The sequence below is a fragment of the Giraffa tippelskirchi genome, chromosome 6, assembly GCF_054371585.1.
Source record: "Giraffa tippelskirchi isolate mGirTip1 chromosome 6, T2T-mGirTip1v1.2.pri, whole genome shotgun sequence".
NCBI classification, from domain to species: Eukaryota; Metazoa; Chordata; class Mammalia; order Artiodactyla; family Giraffidae; genus Giraffa; species Giraffa tippelskirchi.
Window position 1 is genome coordinate 99,999,241 of NC_137280.1, and position 12,465 is coordinate 100,011,705.

General features: G+C 37.9%; 1 pseudogene; it reads left to right on the plus strand.

The window, feature by feature from the left end:
* Positions 1 to 11,631, plus strand: part of LOC145510872 (PR domain zinc finger protein 14-like) — an 87,869-nt pseudogene extending 76,238 nt beyond the window's left edge.
* Positions 11,632 to 12,465: the final 834 nt, after the last annotated feature.

Consider the following 12,465-nt stretch of genomic DNA (forward strand, 5'->3'; position numbering starts at 1 on the left):
TGGGGGTTACTAATATCTTTTAGGGTTATTTAATATAATTAATAAAGTCAAAATATGTTCTTAAGTAAGACAGAAAAGTTTCACATGGAAGGATTATGCATGGAATTTATGAGAAACAGCAGTACGAGGTTTCAAGATTTCTCAGGAAATTTTATTGTAAAATTTCTCTGATACAATAAAAATTTCTAAAGCATAACCAAAACGCTACTAAAAGACTTTCATTCCTTCACTATTCTTTTAGCTTCTACTGGTGTCTGGATGACCCAGGTGCTAAAAATGCAGCAAGGGATGAAGCAAAGTTCCTGTACACATGATGCTTATATTGAAAGGAGAATGGAAGGAGGAGGTGAGCAAAGTAGACTATAAACAACACATGGGAAAGATAATTTGCTACATTAGAACTTGGAGACATAAACAAGGAGTACTACTCTGTTCCTATTTTGTTTCCTTCTTTTGCCTCCAAAAAGTCATATTCAAATTGGAAAACATAGAGAACACATTGTAAAGAGCCACTCATAGGTCAGAAGACATGACATTAGAGATTAGAAGACATGAAATTAGAGATTAGAAGTGACCTTCCCCACAAAATCATATTTAAGAAAAATGGAAAGATTTGCATATGTAATTATAAGTCATTAGCTACTTTTTACATTTTTGTAAAGATAAATGAAGTTTGGGAAACTGGTCAAAAGTTTCTAAATTGGGGTGAAAAGTGGTTTCCTGAAGCTTTACACTAATGTGTTAACTGTTGATCCTTAGCACTTTAGAAATGAATATCAAATAGAATGGTTCTATCAAGGACTCAATGGACATGAATTTGAGCAAAGTCTGGGAGACAGTGAAGGAGAGGGAAGCCTTGTGCGCTGCAGTCCATGGGGCTGCAAAGGGTCGGACATGACTTAGCAACTGAACAACAATCATCAATGAATTTGGTAAACTTGCAGGATACAAAACTAATATATATAAATCTCTTGCATTTCTATATACTAACAATGAACTATCAGAAATAGAAATTAAGGGAACAATTCATTTACAATTGCATCAAAAAGAATAATATACCCAGAAATAAATCCAGCTAAGGAGGTAAAAGGCCTGTACTCAAAAAACTTCAAGACATGAAAGAAATTGAAGACAACTCTAACAGATGGAAAGATATTCCATGTTCACTGATTATAAGAATGAATATTGTTAAAATGACCACACTACCTAAAGCAATCTACAAATTCAATGTAATCCCTATCAAACTAGCATGAACATTTTTCACAGAACTAGAATAAATGATTTGCTAATTTGCATGGAAATACAAAAGCCTCCAAATAGCCAAAAAATATCTTGAGAAAGAACAGAGCTGGAGATATCACACTCTCTGACTTCAGAACTACAGTAATCAAACCAGTATGGTACTGGCACATAAATAGACACATAGATCAATAAAACAGAATAGAGAGTTGAAATAAACCCTTGCATTTATGGTCAATTAATCTATGACAAAGGATGCAAGAATATACAGTGGAAAAGACAGTCTGTTCAATAAGTGTGTTAGGAAAACTGAACAGCTACATGTAAAAGAATGAAATTGGAATATCCTTTAATACCATACACAAAAATAAATTCACAATGGATTAAAGAGCTAAATGTGAGATCTGAAACTCCTAGAAGAAAATATAGGCAGAACACTATTTGATATAAATCGTAGCAATAGTTTTTTGATCTGTCTCCTAAAATAAAGGAAATAAAAGCAAAAATAAAACAAATGGGACCTAATTAAACTTAAAATCTTTTGCACAGCAAAGGAAACCAATGGTGAAATGAAAAGACAACCTTCTAAAGGGGAGAAAGTATTTGGAAATTATATGACCAATAAGGGCTTAATATCCAAAAATATATAATCAGCTCACAAAATTCAACAAAGTAAAAAGACTTCATTAAATAAATGAGCAGAAGACCTTTTTCTAAAGACATACAGATTGCCAACAGGTACATAAAAAATGCTCAATATCACTAGTAATCAGATAAATGCAAGTCAAAACAACAATGAGGTGTCACCTCACACCTGTAAGAATGACTATAATTAAAAAAAAACACAATAACAAATGTTGGCAAGGATATGGAGAAAGGGGAACCCTCACACACTGTTGGTAGGAATGCAAATTGGTGCAGCTACTGTGGAAAACAGTATGAAGGTTTCTCAAAAAGTAAAAATAGAAATACTATGTAACCCAGCAATTTCACTCCTGGGTATAAATTCTGAAAAAAAAAAAAAAAAACCCACTAAATTAAAATAGGATGGGCTTCTTTGGTGGCTCAGTGGTAAAGAACCCACCTGCCAATGCAGGAGACCTGGGTTAGATCTGTGGGTCAGGAAGATCCCCTAGAGAAGGAAATGGCAACCCACTTCAGTATTCTTGCCCAGGAAATCTCATGAACAGAGGAGTCTAGCAGGCTACAGTCCATGGGGTTGCAAAAGAGTCAGACACGACTTAGCGACTAAATAACAGCAACAATTCAAAAAGACACATGCACTGCAACGTTCACAGCAGCATTATTTATAATTGCCAATATATGGAAGCAATCTAAGTGTCCATCAACTGATGAATGGATAGAGAAGCTGTACTGTGTGTGTATTCACACAAAGGAACACTACTCAACCATAAATAAAAAAGAACGAAATTTTGCCTGATGCAACAACATGGATGGACTTGAAGGGTATCATACTGAGTGAAAAAAAAATACTGTATGATATCACTTATCTGTGCAATCTAAAAAACACAACAAACTAGTGAATATAACAAAACATAAACAGACTCAAAGATACGGAGAATAAACTAGTGGTACTAGTGGGGAGAGGGAAAGGAAGAGAAGCAGAGGAGGGGTACAGGATTAAGGGATACAAACCAGTGCTGCTGCTGCTGCTGCTAAGTCGCTTCAGTCGTGTCCGACTCTGTGCGACCCCATAGACGGCAGCCCACCAGGCTCTGCCATCTCTGGGATTCTCCAGGCAAGAATACTGGAGTGGGTTGCCATTTCCTTCTCCAGTGCATGAAAGGGAAAAGTGAAAGTGAAGTCGCTCAGTCGTATCTGACTCTTAGCGACCCCATGGACTGTAGCCTACCAGGCTCCTCCATCCATGGGATTTTCCAGGCAAGAGTACTGGAGTGGGGTGCCATTGCCTTCTCCGATACAAACCAGTATATAAAATAAATAACCTATAAGGACTTATAATACAACACGCAGAATACAGCCAATATTTTATAATAAGTATAAATGGAATAAAACCTTTTAAAACAGTGAATTACTGTGTTGTACATCTGAAACTTACATAATGTTGTACATCAACTACACCTCAATTTGAAAAATTATAAAATTAAGTTAGGCATTAAAATAAAACTACTAGATACCTCCGAATCATGGAAATAAAATATGACAAGTCAAAAATAACAGTTTTCTACTGCAACACTAGGAAGAAAGAAATAACCAAATAATATACACCTCCTGAAGAAAGTTATTAATACACAACACTACCTATGAAGTAATCGTGGCAATAAAGGTGTGGGGGAATCTGAATTGAATCTAATTTTCTAGCTTTTATGAAAATTTATATAAAGTATCTTTGGAACATGTTGTGTTTCATCTAGTTTTTATGAAAACTAATATTTATAACTAGTCAGCAGAGAACAGATAAGGCGGCTGAGCGGACAACCATTTAGGAAATTGCTCCTGGGTACATGCCCATCAGCCATCTGGAAAGCTTCAAGAACAGCTGGTGAGACAATCTGAAAGGAGTTAACTTGTGGAAATGAAACTCATGGGTATGTGTTTCGACAATAATTTGGATTGCAGTCGTGATTGTAATAACGGTTGTCTTCATTCACAATTTTACCTCAGCTCACACTTCTCTTCAAATTCCAGAGACTGTTCATGCCACCTCACCAATGACCCCCAATGGTAATTTCTTTGTCCTTATGCAACCTGACCTAACAGGAGCACTTACCCAGTTGACAACATCCTCCCTTTGAGTATACATTCTCTATTTGCCTTTTGCTATTTGCCTCACTCTTAGATCCATTTTGCTTCATAGGCCACTTCTTCTCAATATCTTCCAAAGAGGCCTCTTTTTCTTTGAAACCTCTAAATACTAGAGGTCTATTTAATAGTTATCTTTTCCCTCATTTTGGAGAAGGAAATGGCAACCCAATCCAGTACCCTTGCCTGGAAAATCCCATGGATGGAACGGCCTTGTATACTACAGTCCATGGGGCTGCAGAGTCAGACACAACTGAGCGACTTCACTCTCCTTTCCTTTCACTTTCCTTTTTCCCTCATTTATGCTTGAATCCATCAGCAAATCCTGAAGGCCTATGTCTTCAAACCACATCCCGGATCTGACCTCTTTATCACCACTATGGCTATCACATTAGTCCATGTGACCATTATCTCTCAACTACACTTTTGTAAATGGCTTCAAAATAGATATGTCAGCTTTCTCTTCAGAGTTCTGCAAGAGCCTATTCTAATACAGCAGCTGGAATCATCTTTTAAAATGTTGTATCATGCGACTCAGATGCTTAAAAGCCTTCAACTAAATTCACGTCTAGGACAAAAGTCCACAGTCCTGCTGTGGATGAGGCTGTGATGACCTCTCCTTCCTTCTTTCCTGTCATTCCTTTGTGTCCTCCAGCCAGCCTAGCCTCCCTGCTGTACCTTCAATTCCCCATATACACCATACTCCCACCTGAAAGTCTTTTTGCCTGCTTTCTCAAAGACATTCCTTTCTCAAAGAACACTCCCATCACTGCTTTTCAATTACCCTGCTCATAGCACTTTGAGATAATTGGAATTCTAGCATAAGTCTGGGTGCTGACTGTCTACCATCCCTAATTAGAATGTACACTCCACGAAGACAGCAGCTTTATCTCTTTTCCACTCTATAGAGTATCCTCAACACAAGCAAAACGTGAGACATGGAATAGAAGCTCAATGAATATTCATCGCATAAGTGAAATAATGAAGGGAGTAAGAGAACAGAGTAATAATTCCACTATTTTCTGCTCTGATCAAAACTTTTTAGAGTATTTTGTTTGATACTTAGCACCACATTTTAAGGATGCTGCAAGATAGGGCCAAGGAGGCTGACAATGATGCTATTAGGTGTACACACACACACACACACACACACACACAGCTCCGTGATGATAAACGTAGAGATTGGAGCTATAAGCCAGAGAACACCAATGACTTCTGGCAAGCCACCAGGAACTACCAAGAGGCAAGGAAGGATTCCTCTGGTTTCAGAGGAAGGGTGGGCCTGCCAACACCTTAATTTTTGACTTGGAGCCTTCAGAACTATGAGACAATAAATTTCTCTTGTTTTAAGCCACCCCGTTTGCAGCACTTTGTTATGCAACCCGAGGAAGTTAATACAGATGGTAAGTCTAGAAAATTATATTTTTTTGAGGAACAGATCTTCCACCTACAAAAAAATATGCTGGTGAGAAGTATGATTACAAACATTACAAACCAACTTTCAAGTCCTTGGTGGGGCAATACATAGGAGAGAGTATCTACTTATCTGAGTAGCTTTAGAGGACATATTCTAGGTTATTAATTGGGGTTGCATTTCAAAGAGTTGTGAAATATTAGGTAGTCTGGGTTTACAGCTTGACAAAAAGAAAGCCAGATATGCCTGGTCACATCTGTTGAACAGTCAGAAAGAATCTGCCAGATGCTTATGTAAATGAGAGCTAAAAATTCTGCTGGCAAAGAACTCAAGCAATATAAGCTGCCGAAGTTCAAAGACGTCAGTACATATCTGGCAAGCTATCAGGGTGGAACCAAAAAATTCAGTGTTCAGGAAGTACAGAGGGATGTTTAAGGGGAAAAAAATCTAAAGAAAGAGGACAAGGCACTCTGAAGGTGCATTAGTTAGGGCTGAAGCAGAGAAGCAGGGCTGTTATGAGCGATGTGGAATAAAGGGTTTAGTACAGAGATTAGATCTTACACCACTGTGGGATCTGGTGAAGCAATCTACAAAAAGCTGTTACTTCTATGTCTGGTGGTGGGCTTGGATTTACTGTCAGTCAGCAGGACCAGAATTTGGCTTGAAAAGCGCAACAGGAAGCAGGGGAGAATGAGGATAAATAGAACCTGAAACACCAACAAACTGAAATCACATGGTCAAAATTTGACCATTGTCTCTCTCTCTCACCACCTCCAATCTCAACCATGCAGGAGAGCTCCAGAAGAAATTGGTACCCTTCATTACAGAACTGCGCGTGTGTCTGGCCCAGAAGCAGAAAAGCTGGAAGAGATCTGGAAAGAGCTGGATACAAGGCTGGGAACTGAATGAGACACTAGTCCTTGGTACAAAACTTCATGGAGAGCCAAGAAGCTTCCCAGGTGGCGCAGTGGTAAAGGATCCGCCTGCCAATGCAGAAGATGCAGAAGACCCAGGTTCAATTCCCTGAGCTCGGAAGATTCCCTGGAGTAGGAAATGGCAACCCACTCCAGTATTCGTGCCCGGAAAATTCCACGGACAGAGGAGACTTGCAGGCTATAGTCCATAGTGTCACAGAGTCAGACAAGACTCTGCCATAGCGCAGGCACACACACACAAACACACACGAAAAAACACCTAGTAATCAAGATAAACCTTTTAATAAGCTACTTTAAAAGTCAAATTACTGTAAAACTCTGTGATGAATAAAATATCAAAATTTTATATAAAGATAGCATACAACAGGGATTAACGTAACACTAGTCGAGGCTGAGTTGTACAAGGGCAAAGTGAGATCATTTTATTTTATTTTATCATCTTTATTTTATCAGTATAATTGTTAATAGTGCAGGGTAATATAACAGGGTCCTCTCTTCCATTCAATGGTCAGGTATAGTTGAATTGGCCTAAGTTTGGGGATGGTTGAAGGGATTAAATTCAGACTTGTTTACCGAACTAGAAACTGCCTAGTTGTTCAAATCAGGTAACGCTTTACAGATTTCTTCACATAGTTCAGATCTGAAACAGCTGAATCAATTAGCCAATAGCAGCAATCTCTAAGGATCAAACCACTATCCTTACTCACTCTCTGCTGCCTGTTAACAGTGACTACATCCAACTTCTTTCTGGAAATTTTGTGCTACCACTTGACCTCCAGCACTCTGGGGTCCTACTATCTCCGCTGAAATCAAGCCTAGAGTTTGACTGACAGCAGTTTCTAATGTCACATATCACCTACCAACAACAGCTGCAACAGAGACCTTCAAGGACGCTGATGCTTCTTTCTTACAACCTTGATGAAGGGATGGTTCTCCAGACCTTTCTGGAAGAAATGGTTAGGAGCTAGGTACGGGAGTTATTAACATATGATAAATCCACTTTAGAGTTCTGATATCCTTACACCTTTAGATACTTATCTCTATCTTGCACAAAAAGTTCAACAATTCAACTTTTTCTTCAGTGTGGGTCAACTTTGGGTCCAAGTTTCAGTCAACCAACAGAAGAAATTGTGAGAGTTACTCCGAGCGGTCCAGGTTAACACAATGAATCCACAGCTTCTGCTTAGTACATCCATATTAACAAATTCAGCCAAGTCCAGCTATATATTCCTTCTATTTTGATGCAACATTCCTTGGTGACCACTCCCATATATGTCCCTTAGACATGTTATCAATATAAATTAGCAAAATCTTGGAATTTTTGGTGTTTGAGACGTCTCACAAATGATACTTTATACTTTATCCTTTGGGACTTGTACCTGAGTTGTAGCTCTAAAACAATGAAAAGTCCTTAGAAAGATCCGCAGTCCCTTCCAAGGAAACTACCACCAGGGAAGGAGGTAAAGGGAGACCAAACTCCTTTCACGGGAGGGAAAGAATACGTCTATTGGCAAAGGAAGTGTGGTCAAACATAGTGGTCAAGGGTAGCAGCTTCATTGGTTGCTGCCTCATCCCAAAGAGATGGGCTAGAGACCAACAACAACATGTGCTAGTACAGGTGGTACCTTACACCGACCATAGGAGCTAATGGCAGCTGATTCATTCCTGCCCTCTCAATCTCACCATATCTCCTATAGCCAATAAAAGGGAATTCTTGCAAAAGCGGTTTTAGCTTGGCTAACTGATTTTGTTTCTCTTTATAATTTTGTACATCAATTCAGAGTATACTAGATTTCATAATTATGTTCACTGCTTTCTTGTGAAATAGAAACATGTTTTTACAAATATGTTCATGTGAGGGGTGTATGTGGTTAAAAATGAAATAAAATATTTACAATATTTATTTTTAAGACTCAAAATGTTTGGTCATTTTCAAATTAACCTAAACCTTGGAGATACTTTAATTTTGACTCTTTATAACTGACTCACTTTAAATTTCATTAATCATTGAATAGTAGAAATTGGTAGTGTTTCTATCCTTACCATCTCCTGGAAACCACATAATAAAGGAATAAGAAAAGAAAATTACAGAGGCAATTCAATTTCACATGCTCCATTCTAGGCTATTGTCAAAGCCATTTCCTAATATATCAATCACTGTTTCCTGAGACAAGACAACACCTGCCAAGAACATCTGGATACTGTGTGAAAAATGAGGAGAGGGCCATCACTTGCTTTTAGAAAAATGTATCAATTTGACCTGTTTAAATAAAATAGTTAGCATTTCCCCAAAATTACATGGTTCTTCAGGCTGCAAAGTCTGAATGAAAGTCATTCTTAGAACTGTCGCAGGACAAATAAAGGAATATAACTAAATACTTAAGTTTAAATTAAGAAAGACGTTCTTGGTAAATCATTATGGATTAGAAAGGACAAGATAAGACATCTGGCAAAGTTACAGGGGATAGTTGCTGTCAATATTTATAAGGATGTTTTTCCTGTGAGAAGATAACACTATCAAAGCATTTTGGCAATAAAAATATTTCTTAACTGTTGGATAAACAAATGACATTATGATTATTAAAAAGCCTGATTTTAACTAAACCTCTGGATAAGTTACTAAAGTGCTATACACATTACTGTGTGAAACAGTCTGTAATACCTGGATATTCTAAGGTGAAGTTCTCAGTAGGTTTCCAACAACTGCCTCTTTCTTTCTCTGTCTTGGTCAGTATCCCACCTGTACCAGGTAATCCTGCTACATATTTTCAAACTTGGTTTAAACACCACTGTAGATTACAGAACCTCATTATTTGAGTGGCTGCTGAAAGGCCAGATGATGCAATCCAGGATCCTTAGTCCCCATGGAACTAATAGTGACCACTAAGAAATGGGAAACAGGAAGGAACTAACCAGGTGAATACCCTCTTTTTTCTCTCTCGTATAGATTATTCCAAGTTCAATTCCTTTTGTAGGCATTCCTTAGAAGCACTGTACTTGCCCAAGTAAACAAGTCTGCCTAGTGACTTGCTATATGTATCACATCATATTTCTTGCTTCATTTTGATTTTTCCTCACTCTCAATGCCTAAGGCTTGTACTTTTCTCCCAAATTATTGCCAACCTAATTCTCGCCTCCAGTTTTACTTTAAAAGACCCAGGCAAAGGCAGTAGTGCATCACCACAGCACAATTTTTTATACACACACACACACTCGTAGAATCTGGTAGCAAAGGGAAAAAACACACTATATCATTGTAAAAAAATGTGTCTATTTCCTTAATTTCTTTTCCTCAAGAATCAAAATCTTTCTTTATATTATTAAACTTCAAGAGAGATCACCACTGAGTTAAATAATATTAATTATGCTAAGGAGTAATATTGAAATAGATTTTATGGTTTGACTCAGGGCATTCTGATAAGCCAGATTTCTTCAGAGTTTATAGGCAAATAATGAAAATTATGAAGTGTTATAATTTCAATCAGATTAAGAGAGAACAGGAGTTTCAGAACAAATCATAAATAGCAAAAATCTCTGGTAACGTTTCTTCTACCTTAATTCTTCCTCTATGTTCCCTTCATATGGAAATAAATGGTTACAGTTGAGTATTGTTTGAGGGAGATGAAATAATAAAAGAATTAAAGAACTTATCTGTAGTGAAAAAAAAATCAGCCTTAAGACTCTTTCTCCAAGTCAGACTTGGTCTTAGACACTCTCTTGCTTCTGTGAATTTGGCAATACCAAACGAATAAATGAAAATATCCAAAGTTTTCTACAATCTATTGCTTCTGCTATGCAGCCCTTATATTTTTAGTAAGGGTTCCAAATAAAATAGGAGTTATGTGGTAGTAAAGAGTACATTTCACTTGACAGATAATAAATTGAAATCCAAAGAAGTTATTTCCTAAGTTATGTCTAACTCTGAAGCCTCTGTTTATTTCATTACTCCACACATGGTGAATGATGAGTGTAAAGTGAGGGACACAAAAGAAAAATTTCTAAAATCTAACTTAATTCTATTGGAGAAGTCACAATGTTTCTGGAAACTTTGTGGGAAATCAGGTTTGATAATTTCCTCTGAAGATATTTATCTTTCTATAAGGATACAGTTATGGTATGATTTTCTAACAAGACTTCACCCTCACTGTTTTTCTAAGCTGTCATTAGGTGGCAACAGATGGTTCTGAAAGACATGGTCTCATTTAAGGTACTTCTGTGTTGAAATGCCAAGATGCAAATCTGTAGACAAAGGCTACAGAAAGTGAGCCTTAATATATGGCCAAAGTTTAGGGGTATCAAATGTTTGTAAAAATACAATCCTCAAACACCTTATTATTCAAACAGTGGTTCTGGGGTCAGCAACATTGGTATCAGCTGAAAGCTTCCTGCTGCTGCTAAGTTGCTTCAGTCGTGTCTGACTCTGTGCGACCCCATAGATGGCAGCCCACCAGGCTCCTTCGTCCATGGGATTTTTCAGGCAAGAGGACTGGAGTGGGTTGCCATTGCCTTCTCCAGAAAGCTTCCTAGAAATGCAGAAATGAATGCCTTACTCCAGACTTACGATACGAGAACTGCATCTAAACAAGATCCCCAACTTTGAAAAGTAATACTCTGATAGACTATACAGAAATGTTGGATCTAGCTAAAGTCAAGAGAAGAAGCACGAAACCAATCCTTACCTAAGGTAATTTTGGCTGGAAGCAAGAGGACAAGAAAAAAAAAATTACTTCCAATGTATCAGTCAGGGTTTGCCAGAGAAACGGAACTGAAAGACCTATCTATCTATCTATCTTCAAACTGAAACACTGGCTTTCCTGGGTCTTGAACCTGCTGGCTTTCAGGCTGGACTATGACGTTGGCTCTCTCTCATTGTCAGCCTCCTTAACTGCATTAGCCAAGACCTTCTAAAAAATTTCTGTCTCTCTCAAAATATATGTTTTAACAGATAGATATCCTTAAGGAATTGGCTCATGCAGTCATAGAGGTTACAAGTCTCAAAATCTGCATTTGGCAAGCTGGAGACCCAAGAAAGTCAATAGCTCAGTTTATGTCCAAGTCTGAAGGTCTGAGAACTAGGAGAACCAAAGGTACAGTCCAGTCTGAAAGCCAGCAGGATCAAGACCTAGGAAGAACTGATGTTTCAATTCAAGCATGAAGGCAGGGAAAAAACTCAAAGTCCCTGCTCAAGGAGTTAGGTAGGAGAAATACCCTCTTACTCAGCCTTTCCGTTCTGTTAAAGGTCTTCAACAGATTGAATAAGGCACACCCACTCTAGGGAGAACAATTTATTTCACTCAGTCTAGCAATTCAAATGTTAATTTCACCTAGAAAAATCCTCACAGGCACACCCAGAATAATGTTTGACCAAGTACATGGGAACTCCATGGCCAGACAAAACTGCCACATCAAAGTCACCATTATACCCAACAAGATCTAGAATTAAATGAAGGTAGCACCATCAGAAAATATAACTAAATCCCTAAAGAGACAGTCTCACTACCACCCTGAGAATAAGAAATAAATCTTCATAAGGTCAAGGCAGAACCTTTACCCAGTCCTACACACAATTTTCACCAAAGTTTTTAAAGATAAAAGACCTCATTCAGACCCAAAACAGATAGCAAATTAAATGTCTATAGGCAGTACTTGAAACACAAAAAGCAGAACATGTGCTAAAAAAACAACAACAACAACTACTAGAGAAATATCTCAGTGTAAGCATTCAGCAAAATAAAACTTGAATAATATTCAATATTACAATTTATATTGTCACCCTGCTTATTTAACATTTATGCAGAGTACATCATGAGAAACGCTAGGCTGGAGGAAACACAAGCTGGAATCAAGATTGTTGGGAGAAATATCAATAACCTCAGATATGCAGATGACACCACCTTTACGGGAGAAAGTGAAGAACTAAAGAGCCTCTTGATGAAAGTGAAAGAGGAGAGTGAAAAAGTTGGCTTAAAGCTCAACATTCAGAAAACTAAGATCATGGCATCCGGTCCCATCACTTCATGGCAGATAGATGGGGAAACAGTGGAAACAGTGGCTGACTTTAGTTTTTTGGGCTCCAAAATCACTGCTGATGGT